Here is a 9,775-nt window from a genome sequence, read left to right as displayed (position 1 = left end):
GCAGGTGGGTTCTTTATACCACTGAGCCACCTGAAAGTGAAAGTAGCTCAGTCATGTCCAACTGTTTGCGACCCCATGTACTATGCAGTCCATGAAATTCTCCAGGCTAGAAAACCTTATTCTGGCCGTTTCCTTCTCCCAGGGAACTTCGCAACTCAGAGATTGAACCCAGGTCTCTCACACTGCAGGTGGATTCTTTACTGAGCCACCTAGGAAGTCCCAATACTACACTTGATCTTAGCCAAAAGACCCAGAATCTCTGAACTGGAGGATGGGGTAATGCAGGTAAAATCAGCCCCATGTTTTCTATATGACCATTCTCAGTTTTCAATCGTGCCAGGTTTCTGTTGCTTTTTCATTATAGTCCAGAGCTTTCCCAACATATTTTTCACTGTTGGACATGACTGAGTGACTTCACTTCACTATTTATAGTTTTTGCTATTTCTCTGTGGGAAATACAAGTGTTGAAACCTTCAATCTGTCTATCTTGCTGTGTGTGTGCATGCTTCACTCATGTTTGACTCTTTGCAACCCTACGGACTGTAACCCATCTATCTTATTGATGTCACCTTAGCTCTTTAACTCTGCTTGAAGGAGACTGCAGACATTCACTTGCTACAGTTTTCAGGCTAGTCTTATCTCTTGCATAACATAGTGGATTTGCATGTGTAAACTCGTTGACTTTTAGATCAATGACAGTGCTGACAATACTGAACACACTGTATAACCTAGAAGTGTTTTACCCTTTGCCCTTTCACTTGCTTTCCACTGCTGTTGGCAATTAATATAATGTACTTATTTGAGTTGTATTATATTATAAATATATAAAGTCACATATTATAAATCAGGAATTATAATTTAACTTCCTGATTGATTTCTCCTTTTATATATGCATGAGCACTGGTGAAGGGATGCAGTAATTTTGCAGGAGCAAAATGTCTATGAAGTGGCTCTCATTTCTGGTACTGCAACAGATGACTTGCTACTTTAGCTCTACAAGTTGTGGAAAGGAGCTGGTGTGGCCAATGGAATACAGTCATTGAATGAATATGAAAACAGTTCTGGACGAACTTGTCCGGAGGGGTCATGAGGTGACTGTTCTGACACCTCCAACTTCCATTCTTGTTGATCCCAATGAATCACCTCCTATTAAATACAAGACTTTTCCTTTGGCAAGAGGAGACTGGCAGGTTGCAGTCTATGGAGTCCCAAAGATTGAGACATGACTGAGTAACTAAGCACAGCACACAGCACATTGTAAGAATTTTATCAAGCATGTGGCCAGCACGTGGACATATCTGGCAAAAGATTTGTTTTGGACACATTTTTCGTTAGTAAGAAGTTTATACTGGGAATTTTTTGATGTTTTTTAAGGATCTCTGTAAAGATGTTGTTTCTAACAAGTGACTGAGGACAAAACACAGGAATCAGGTTTGATGTTGTTCTTGCAGATGCCGTTGGATCCTGTGGTGAGCTGCTCACTGAGATACCTAAAGTACTTTTATTTGTACAATCCCTGCTTCTCATCCGGTGATTCAATGAAAAAATTAATGGAAAACTTCCATTCTTACCATCTTATGTACCTGTTATGTTGTCTGAATTAAGTCATCATATGACATTCAGAGAGAGGGTCAAAAACATATGTACTTTATTTTGATTTTTGGTTCCAAATGTTTAATGAGAACACATGGAGTAAGTTTTACAGTGAAATACTAGGTAAGTCATGTTTTTAGTTGGTAGCATGAAATCTTATTTTTTCTAGTTCATTTGAAGGTGAATTCACATAAAGTCACAGGAATTTGTCTCCTCTAAGTAAAATGAGGAAATTAAAATATAAAATGATTCAGCAAACTCATAAATATTATGGAAACTTTTATGGAATACTGGAAATAGAACCCTGTGTTCCGTTACTGGCATAGAACACTCCAGGAACTCATAAACCACAATTTGAAGGATTAAGACTTCTCCAAAAAATTATATATCTACCTTACTAAACCTTCTTTTTTAATTTAGAAAGCATCACTAGAAACCTCGTAAAATTTTTGATTAATGAAGACATGTATATTGAAGAGTTACACAGATATTTGTAGAAATAGTATCTAGGTAGCACTTAGAAACTGTTCCTACTTGTTTGTTCCTACTTGTAGCTCAGTTTTCTTATTATATTACACTATATTATATATTATGGGCTCCCAAGGTGGTACTAGTGGTAAAGAACCTTAATGAAGGAGACTTAAGGGACATGAATTCAATCCTTAGGTCAGGAAGATCCCTTGGAGGAGGGCATGACAGGGTTCAGCAAACATAAATATTATGGAAAAATTTATGGAATATTGAAAGTAGAACTCTGTGTTCCATTACTAGTATAGAACATTCCAGGAAGCCATAAACCACAATTTGAAGGATTAAGACTTCTGTAAGCAATTATATATCTGCCTTACTAAACTTCAGTATCTACCTTACTAATACTCCAGTATTCTTGCCTAGAGAATCCCATGGACAGAGGAGTCTAGAGAATGACTAGTCCACAGGCTCACAGAGAGTCAGACATGACACAAGCGATTTAGCATGCATGCATGCATATTGCATATGATACATGAACATACGTATTTGCTTTATCAAAAAACAGACACTTTGAAACATCTTTTGCCAAAACATTCCAAGCCTTTTCCCAAAAATTATCTAATATACGCATGTGAAAAGATAGTCATTTCATCAAAGATTTGTTTTTGTTTTTCCTTTCAGGAAGACCCCCTACAACATTTGAGATAATGGGGAAAGCTGAAATATGACTCATCATGGCACTTATTGGAATTTAGAATTTCCTCTCTCAGTGCTATGAAATTTTGAATTTATTGGAGGCCTCCTCTGCAAACCTGCCAAATCACTGCCTTTCTGGATTTATTTCTCCACTGATCTCCAGTAGCATATTGGGCACCTACAAACCTGGAGAGATCATCTTTCAGTGTCCTATCTTTTTGCCTTTTCATACTGTTCATGGGGTTCTCGAGGCAGGAATACTGAAGTGATTTGCCATTCCATTATCCAGTGGGCCACATTTTGTCCGACCTCTCCACCATGATCCATCTGTCTTGGGTGGTCCTACACAGTATGGTTCATAGTTTCATTGAATTAGACAAGTAATAAAGTATTACTTAGCTTTTAGAAGAAAATTCTGACACACCACACAACAGAGATGATTTTTACTCTAAATGAATTAAGCTAGTCCAGAAAGACAAGTACTAGAGAAGACCAGAGTATCCAGCCTAGTCAAATTTGTAGAAACATAAAGCAGAGTGATGGCTGCCAGAGGCTGAGGAAAGAGGAAAATGTAGTTTCTTAATGACATAGACTTCAATTTTTGCCAGATGAAAAAGTTCTGGTGATTGGTTTCACTATATGAATACACTTAACACTACTGAACCATACCTTTAGGAATGATTAAGAAAGCCTTTGACTGTGTGGATCACAATAAACTGTGGAAAATTCTGAAAGAGATGGGAATACCAGACCACCTGACCTGCCTCTTGAGAAATCTGTATGCAGGTCAGGAAGCAACAGTTAGAACTGGACATGGAACAACAGACTGGTTCCAAATAGGAAAAGGAGTATGTCAAGGCTGTATATTGTCACCCTGCTTATTTAACTTATATGCAGAGTACATCATGAGAAATGTTGGTCTGGAAGAAGCACAAGCTGGAATCAAGATTGCCAGGAGAAATATCAAGAACCTCAGATATGCAGATGACACCACCCTTATGGCAGAAAGTGAGGAGGAACTAAAAAGCCTCTTGATAAAAGTGAAAGAGGAGAGTGAAAAATTTGGCTTAAAGCTCAACATTCAGAAAACGAAGATCATGGCATCTGGCCCATCATTTCATGGCAAATAGATGGGGAAACAGTGGAAACAGTGTCAGACGTTATTTTTCTGGGCTCCAAAATCACTGCAGATGGTGACTGCAGCCATGAAATTAAAAGACGCTTAGCCCTTGGAAGGAAAGTTATGACCAACCTAGATAGCATATTCAAAAGCAGAGACATTACTTTACCAACAAAGGTCTGTCTAGTCAAGGCTATGGTTTTTCCTGTGGTCATGTATGGATGTGAGAGTTGGACTGTGAAGAAGGCTGAGTGCGGAAGAATTAATGCCTTTGAACTGTGTTGTTGGAGAAGACTCCTGAGAGTCCCTTGGACTGCAAGGAGGTCCAAACAGTCCATTCTGAAGGAGATCAGCCCTGGGATTTCTTTGGAAGGACTGATGCTAAAGCTGAAACTCCAGGACTTTGGCCACCTCATGCAAAGAGTTGACTCATTGGAAAAGACTGATGCTGGGTGGGATTGGGGGCAGGAGGAGACGGGGATGACAGAGGATGAGATGGCTGGATGGCATCACTGACTCAATGGACATGAGTCTGAGTGAACTCTGGAAGTTGGTGATGGACAGGGAGGCCTGGCGTGCTGCGATTCATGGGGTCGCAAAGAGTCGAACATGACTGAGCGACTGAACTGAACTGAACTGAAGATGGCAATATCTTTTAAAAAGCTACTATTCTAATAATTGCAGAATACATCCAACTTTCTCTCTTTAGGTGTTTGGAGCAATCTTTTCAATATGTTAGCTCTGCTGTTGCTCCTTTGTGATGAACTGTCTTGCTGATCTTGTTTGTAACGCCAGTTTTCTCGCCATTCATATAGCTCACACTGTTCACTGAACCCAGGGGAGGCAAGGCACAAGCTAAGAGCCTGGAAGGAGACTCAAGGAGCCCTAGTAACTGCAGACAGGTTCACTGTCTCCTGACTGGCACAGCAGCCATAAAACAGCTTCTCTCCTAGCTTATGCAGCACCTGTAGCAGCAGTCACAACATAACCATAACCTAGCCATAACATTACCTCATGTAACATAACCATGGGTCATGCCAATGTAGCCCCAGTGCAGCAGCAGCCAGGACTTTCATGGTGAAGCTCCTACAGAGCTACTGCACAAAGCAGCGCATGACCAGTAAGTACCTCCTGATATGCATATGTAGTCCTACATCTGTTACAGATCTCATCTGCTATATAACCATACAAACTCATTGTTTACAGAACATGGGTGAGAGAGCATGAGAGCATGGGGCAAGAGGGCTTGACTGGAGTCATCTTGTTTATTTCCTCACATGAAGCAAATTTTTTTTCCACAGAAGTGAAAGAGTTTGCCCAGAGCTCTGGAGAAAAAGATATTGTGGTGTTTTCTTTGGAGTCAATGGTTATTAACAGAAGAAAAGGCCAATATGATTGCATCAGCTCTTGACCAGATTCCACAAAAGGAAGGTAAAGTAATTTAATAGTGGTAAAATATTTAATGAGTCACTTAAAAAATATAAAAGGTGTGATTACAGACAATTTCTGCAAGAAAGGTAAATTACTATGATAGTTTCAACTTATCACAGATATTTATAAAAACCAAAATATATATGACAAGTGCCACACTGGTGTGAAAACTCACCTAGAGCCAGACTTGAAGTCAAGTGGCCTTAGAAAGTATCACTATGAACAAAGTTAGTGGAGGTGATAGAACTCCAGTTGAGCTATTTCAAATCCTGAAAGATGATGCTGTGAAAGTGCTGCACTCAATATGCCAGCAAATTTGGAAAAGTCAGCAGTAGCCACAGGACTGGAAAAGGTTAGTTTGCATTCCAATCCAAAAGAAAGACAATGCCAAAAAATGCTCAAACTACCACACAATTGCACTCATCTCACACGCTAGTAAAGTAATGCTCAAAATTCTCCAACCCAGGTTTCAGCAAAATGTGAACTGTGAACTTCCAGATGTTCAAGCTGGATTTAGAAAAGGCAGAGGAACAGAGATCAAATTGCCAAATCTGTAGATGATGGAAAAAGCAAGGGAGTTCCAGAAAAACATCTATTTCTGCTTTATTGACTATGCCAAAGCCTTTGACTGTGTGGATCACAATAAACTGCAGAAAATTCTGAAAGAGATGGGAATACCAGACCACCTGACCTGCCACTTGAGAAACCTGTATGCAGGTCAGGAAGCAACAGTTAGAACTGGACATGGAACAACAGACTGGTTCCAAATAGGAAAAGGAGTACATCAGGCTGTATATTGTCACCCTGCTTATTTAACTTATATACAGAGTACATAATGAGAAACGCTGGGCTGGATGAAGCACAAGCTGGAATCAGGATTGCCGGGAGAAATCTCAATAACCTCAGATATGCAGATGACACCACTCTTATGGCAGAAAGTGAGGAGGAACTAAAAAGCCTCTTGATGAAAGTGAAAGTGGAGAGTGAAAAAGTTGGCTTAAAGCTCAACATTCAGAAAACTAAGATTATGGCATCTGGTCCCAACACTTCATGGGAAATAGATGGGGAAACAGTGGAAACAGAGTCAGGCTTTATTTTGGGGGGCTCCAAATTCACTGCAGATGGCGACTGCAGCAATGAAAGTAAAAGACGCTTACTCCTTGGAAGGAAAGTTATGACCAATGTAGATAGCATATTAAAAAGCAGAGCCATTACTTTGCCAACAAAAGTCCAATTAGTCAAGTCTATGGTTTTTCCAGTGGTCATTTATGGATGTGAGAGTTGGATTGTGAAGAAAATTGAGTGCCGAAGAATTGATGCTTTTGAACTGTGGTGTTTTAGAAGACTCTTTAGAGTCCCTTGGTAGGCTATAGTCCATGGGCTCGCTAAGAGTCAGACACGACTGAGCGACTTCACTTTCACTTTTCATTTCATGCATTACAGAAGGAAATGGCAACCCACTCCAGTATTCTTGCCTGGAGAATCCCAGGGACAGAGGAGCCTGTTGGGCTGCCGTCTATGGGGTCACACAGAGTCAGACATGACTGACTCGACTAAGCAGCAGCAGCAGCAGCAGAGAGTCCCCTGGACTGCAAGGACATCCTACCAGTCCATCCTAAAGAAGACCAGTCCTGGGTGTTCACTGGAAGGACTGATGATGAAGCTGAAACTCCAATATTTTGGCCACCTCATGCGAATGACTCATTGGAAAAGACCTTAATGCTGGGAGGGATTGGGGGCAGGAGGAGAAGGGGACTACAGAGGATGAGATGGCGGGATGGCATCACCTTCTTGATGCACATGAGTTTGAGTAAACTCCAGCTGTTGGTGATGGACAGGGAGTCCTGGTGTGCTGCGATTCATGGGGTCACGAAGAGCCGGACAAGACTGAGCGACTGAACTGACTGACTGACAGTAGTTTAGAGCATCTTTTATTAACAATACTTTGGATTAACATTATCAAAATGGAAAATATCTAAGCGATCCAGTATGAATTTTGATATTATAATGGGATTGTGGGCAGGAAGATAAACGATCAAATTCCGCTTTGTCATTTGTTCCTTTTCATTGACGGACTCTTGAGGACACAGTAAACATACAAATATTCTCAAGAGTTAAATTTTAACAGTAAGTGCAGTAGCACAAAGGCATTATGCAATAGTGATAAGACTCTGGAAGGCATCATGCAGACTGTACTTGCCAGATAATCCTGGCCCCTTTCATTTCCCCTAAATTTTAAAGTAGCCCTATCAGTGTGCTTTGCACTGTGCTATTCAGAGAAAGAATGGTCAGGGCTCCCCAAGAGACCTCCAGATCCCATCCAGGCACAGTGACTTAGAGACAGAGAAACATCAGCCTTCCTGGTGACTTGGTCCTGACAAAGTCTGAATCAGGAAGATCAAAGAGAAGACAAGGTCCTGCCCTTAAGTAAACTCTGTGCATGGTAAGGTCTGGACCTTGATGGACTCTGCTTCTAACCTGTCACATTGCTCCTCCTGACTGAGGAGGGAGAGGGACTGTAAGAAGGAATCAAGCATAAGGAAAGTGGCATGGAAAAGATTCAGCAGCCTCTTTATCCATAAAATAGAGTGGTACCTTATTTTCTAATACATAAAATTCCCCTGGGGTCTTTGGATATTTTGAACTACTTTTATAATTTGTTTTCTGATATTGTAATCTTCTCCTAATGAACTATGCTGTTTCTTTGCTAGTAGAGTTACTTTACATTCCCAGAGCAAATAGAGGTTAAACACTAAAAATTATAACCCAGTGTATGAGAATTGATTGGGAATTCCAAAATCCGTACCTTACTTTTGTGCTGGGCATAGAAACTACAGATTGCCACTGTCACTCCTTTGTGGTTCATTGTTAATGTGTTCGTGGTCAGCTGAATCAATTTTATTATCAGAAAGTTGGAACTTTTACAACAGCCTTACTAATACTTTTAAATTAAAAAAAAAAAAAGTCTTCTTTTATAAATGTAAACATCATTTGTCTATGCCATCATGTGTGAATGGTCATGATTATATTCCATAGTTGATTGAATACAGTAATAAGTATGTAAAATGTGAGTATTCCTACTGATGTCAGAGCATTAGTAGTTATCGTTGCTTAAGATCACACATCCTTTCTTCCTTACATGCCATATGGAAGACGTTTAACTAGTTACCTTTCAATCTCTTGAATTCTAATGCTATAACTTTAAACTCATTGAATAAGGTATTTTTGTTATCCTAACAGGGTCTATGGAGACATGATGACAAAAAGCCAGACACCTTAGGACCCAATACTCGTCTGTATAACTGAATTCCCCCAGAATGACCTTCTTGGTAAATATTGGCAGACAAATCCTAAAAACATGATTAACAGCTGAGCAGAGTGATAGTACTTCAATAGGAAATAAACTTATCAAGTGTTTATTATTAAGACATTCAGAAAGAAAACTTTACTTCTGTGTTTTTACTCCCAACTCTAGAGGGGAGAAGGAAAACATATCATAGTTGGCACTGTATTATGCATGGTCATATCCCTTATGGCCAAAATTAAAATGTCTTCATTTTGCCTGTAATTGTTTCTAACAGTGAATAGTTTAATGGGTTATTGTTCTACCTCTGAATGCTTGCCTTACACCTATTGGTTCTCCTGTGTAGGAGTATTCTAAATACTACTGATAAATAACTGCTCCTTATTTATTACCAGTGACTCTCCATCTTCTACAGAAATAAAATCCACAATCATTTCCATGAATAGGTAGCATATTTCTTAATAAAATGAAGATTCTCTTTTCTTTGGTTCCACAGTCACTACCATTACCCTTTGTGTGATCTTGACACCATCCTTATCAGATTAAATGACGTCCTTAATCTTTTAGAGAATATATTTCTGAATGCCCCCTTTTTATGCATATGTGGTTTCTTCTACCCAGGGTGTTCTTTAAGTTGTTCATCTGCCAATCTTTAATTTACTTGTGAAGTCCAAGTGACAAAGCACTTCTTTCATGAAGTCTTCACTTATCTCTCCAGCAGACAGGAGTTTCTGGCTGTGTATTCTGAAAGCAATTTAAATGCAGTTTCCTGTGTGTAACCATCTGTTATCTTAAAACATTGATTTTTACAGTGCCTTATAATGCCATTTCTCATTTTATTCTGAATTATAATTAATAATTTTACTGAAAGTCACTCAACGCTAGGTCATCCAAAAACCAAAGGTTTTATAACTCATGGTGGAACCAGCGGCACTTACGAGGCCATCTGCCATGAGATCCCTATGGTGGGCTTTCCTATGTTTGCTGATCAACCTGATAACATTGCCTGATGGACCACAGCACACCAGGCTTCCCTGTCCTTCACCATCTCCCAGAGTTTGCTCAAATTCATGTCCATTGAGCCAGTGACGCTATCCAACCATCTCATCCTCTGTCGTCTCCTTCTGCTTTAACTCCCCACTGTCATCAGTAGGCAGATC

General features: G+C 39.8%; 1 pseudogene; it reads left to right on the top strand.

Annotated features, from left to right (window-relative positions):
• The first annotated feature begins 935 nt into the window (after positions 1 to 935).
• LOC129657253 (UDP-glucuronosyltransferase 2B31-like) lies at positions 936 to 9,625 on the top strand (annotated as a pseudogene).
• Positions 9,626 to 9,775: the final 150 nt, after the last annotated feature.

This window comes from Bubalus kerabau, chromosome 7 (assembly GCF_029407905.1).
Source record: "Bubalus kerabau isolate K-KA32 ecotype Philippines breed swamp buffalo chromosome 7, PCC_UOA_SB_1v2, whole genome shotgun sequence".
NCBI classification, from domain to species: Eukaryota; Metazoa; Chordata; class Mammalia; order Artiodactyla; family Bovidae; genus Bubalus; species Bubalus kerabau.
This window is presented reverse-complemented; position numbering and strand designations above follow the sequence as displayed.